Raw genomic sequence first — 3770 nt, 5'->3', positions numbered from 1 at the left:
CTCACTTTGTAGACCAGGCTGGCCTCGAACTCAGAAATCCGCCTGCCTCTGCCTCCCGAGTGCTGGGATTAAAGGCGTGCGCCACCACACCCGGCTTAATGATGGTTCTTAAACATTTTAACCTCCTTTCCCACCACCCACCAGAGATAATGGAAAAGAAACAACACCTGGCGGTGGGGGGTGGGAGATTAGGGTATAGGGGTCAGAGGGACGTGGACCTGTTTAGAAAGATTCTTTGAAGCAAGTCCTGTCCGTGTTGTCTGGAAATCAGCAGTTCAGTTCAAAGGTTAGCAGCAGCAGCTCGACCCACTCGCAAACACCTTACAGATAGGATACACCAGCAGTCCAGTTTGTTAGAGTTGGTATAGCAAACACGAATCAGGAGCAGTGGCACTACCTACCAGACAACCAGGCCTCAGCCTCCACACAAGTCAGCAGGAGGGACCTGGAAGGACAACAGAAGTTCTTGGCTGTGCCAATCTCAGGGAAGTGAAGATCAACAAAGATGAGAGAGACCCACAAGTGTTGCTCAGCTAGACCAATAAGCAAGCCAAGCTCAGTCCCTATCACTGTCTGTTGAGTCATAGATATACTCTCCAAACATCACATATCTCTCACGGGTCTCGCCTCAGCTGACGTCACTCTGCCAATCAACCCAAGTCTGTGGAAGCAGCAAGAAGCTGCAGTCAGGTCACCACCAGAAATTTTTTTAGAGTGTTTTTCCCTATGGAGTCCGGACAAATGCAGCTCAACTATGCACTGTAAGGCGTCCCAACAGATGTGTGTCGCTAGCAAAGAATCCTTCATTATGTGTCCTTTCACGTGCTTGCTTTAGCAGAACATTTTCTCTTCCTGTGTCGGCTTCAGCTAAACATTCCTTCATATGTTTGCCCCAGCAAAACACCCACCATCCAGCCAGCTTTCCACAGAACCCTTAAGTTTCCACTTCAGGGTACTTGTCAGCAAGAGTACCAAGCATCAGATGATAAATGAAGAAATGAAATGTTTGTGCTTTGTTGGTGGGAATGTTACAGCTACAATTGACATGTGGTTCCATTAGACTGACAGACAGAAAGACAGAGCAGTTACACGCTAGCCAGCAATTCTTTTTCTAGAAACACACATCAGATACTTGAAGGCAGAGACCAGTGTTTCTAGCAGCACTTTCCCACAATACAGAAAAAATGAAAGCAAGCCAGGGACTAGTGACAGATGGATGCATGCACAACGCATGGTTGACCCCTAAGATGAATGTGGTTCTGCCTCAGGAAGGAGGAAATGTTGACAGTGCTACAGTGCTGATGAACTTGAAGGCGTTTGTATTTAGCAGAACCACTCCAAAAATCCAGGTACTCTAACTCAATTCATAGAGGTTATAAAGGCTGGTCAGCTTTACAGACAGCTTGGCACGGTGGTACACAACTAATGTCTATACTCAATGAGGTAGAGGCAAGAGAATCACTCTTCAGTTTGAAGCTAGCCTGGTCTACATAGTCAGGCAGTCAGGCTTCTTTCTCTCTTTTCCTCTTCCTTCCTTCCTTCCTTCCTTCCTTCCTTTCTTTCTTTCTTTCTTTCTTTCTTTCTTTCTTTCTGTCTGTCTGTTTGTCTGTCTGTCTTTTTTCCTTCTTCCTCTTCCTCCTCTTCTTCTTTTGGTTCTCTATGTAGCTCTGACTGTCTAGGAACTCATCCTATAGACCAGACTGGCCTTGAACTCAGAGATCCATCTGCTTCTGCCCCCAAGCTCTGAGATTAAAGGTGTGCTCCACCACTGACTGGCATTATCATTTGTTTTTAAGACCCTGCTTCAAACCAAGTGAACAGGCCCAAGCTTATAAAGGCAGTGGAAAGGAGGGTAGGAACAAGAGTCAGTTTTTACAGGAACATTTTTAGCTGGGGAAGATGAGTTATTTTGGAGATGGGAAGAAATTATATTTGCCTACACTGTGAGTGTGTTTATCTACTGTGCATCTCAAAATGGCTAAGATGAACCAAGTTTGATGACAAATTCAGCATTATGAGGTGGGTACAGGAAGCTCTCTGTGATTTTTGTGGCCAGCCTACTCTATACAGAGAATTCCTGACCAGCTAGAACTATAGAGACTTGGTCTCAAACACCATCAATAACAAAAACTTAAGATAGAGCTATTTAACAGAAATCTGATACACATCTTGTGGTCAGTTCTGAAATGACTAGTGTTTGGGAAATACCATCTGAGCTAAAGCTCATCTTCTACAGCACTGGGGATCTACCCTGGGCTACTACCACTGAGCACATCTCCAATCCAAACTATACCTTCCTACAAATACCCACTGCTGTACCCAGTTCATGGGCTAAGGATGTGGGGAAATGGTTCTGGAGTTAGCTCAAGCATCTTTTAAAGAAAAAAGCGCAGTCTCAAAGTGGAGCTGCTCCTGAAACAGTCCAGGATTCCAGACACTTAAGTAACTTATCTGTAGACCCGACCCTCTGAGAGATCAGCAGAAAGTCAAACTGCAGTGAGCTGACAAGATTTACAGCCTACAGGGAAGGGATCTTGATCAACTTGGTATTCTCCCATGCTGCTTTTCTTATTTTTTATAGAAAGATATATCTTAACTCTAAATTTTTGAGGGGCATGTATGTGAGTGCCAGCCCAAGATGTTGAATCCCCTGGAGTTTTAGGCAATGAGTCAGGTGGCATAGGTTCGGGGAACTGAACACATGTACTCTGCAGGAGCAATAGATGCTCGTAACCAAAAAACCATCTCTCCAGGCCATAGGTTTTTTGTTTGTTTATTTTGTTTTGAAACAATGTCTTTCTCCTTAACCCTGGTTGGCTAGAACTCTCTATGCAGACCAAGCTGGCCTGGAACTCACAGAGATCTGCCTGTCTCTACATCCCAAATGCTGGAATTAAAGGTGTACACCAACAAACCCAGCCCTGTTTTGTTTTGTTTTGAAGATTTATTTATTTTTATTTATACAAGTACACTGCAGCTGTCTTTAGACACACACCAGAAGAGTGCATTGGACTCCATGACAGATGGTTGTGAGCTACCATGTGGTTGCTGGGAATTGAACTCAGTTCCTCTGGAAGAGCAGTCAGTGCTCTTAACTGCTGAGCCATCTCTCCAGCCCCTGTTTTGTTTTTAGGACAGTTTCTAGTAGCCCAGACTAACCTCCATCTCACTCTGATGATGACTTTTGAATTTCTGATCCTCCTTCCTCCATCTACCTTCCTGTTTTTTTGTTTGTTTGTTTGTTTTTGTTTTGTTTTGAAGACAGGGTTTCTCTGTGTAGCCCTGGCTNTCCTGGNACTNACTNTGTAGACCAGGCTGGCCTCGAACTCAGAAATCCGCCTGCCTCTGCCTCTGCCTCCCGAGTGCTGGGACTAAAGGCGTGCGCCACCACGCCCGGCTCCTGTTTGGTTTTCTAGACAACACCAATGAACACACTAGGGAAGCACTCCAACACCAAGACACACTGCCAAGCCTTGTAAAAAATTCAATAGATTCATAATTCCAAAGATACACCAGGTAGGAAGGGTGTGTGACACGAGATTGCAACAATCCATCTCGTGTTAAACTTCACTTCCCACTAGCATTGCCACTAGCTGTCCTCGTGATGTGAAGGCTGCCATCGTCCCAGGAAGCTAACACTACACTGGAACTGGAAAAGGGGATCTTACTGTCTCTGCTCCAAGCAACGTCTCTCCTTCCCACTGGTTCAAACCAGTTCACAGGCCCACGGCTAGACAATCACTGCCAAAGAACTGGCTCTAATTTAATTC

Source organism: Mus caroli, chromosome 7, assembly GCF_900094665.2.
Source record: "Mus caroli chromosome 7, CAROLI_EIJ_v1.1, whole genome shotgun sequence".
NCBI classification, from domain to species: domain Eukaryota; kingdom Metazoa; phylum Chordata; class Mammalia; order Rodentia; family Muridae; genus Mus; species Mus caroli.
The sequence above is the reverse complement of the archived record's forward strand: the minus strand, read 5'-3'. Positions refer to the sequence as shown.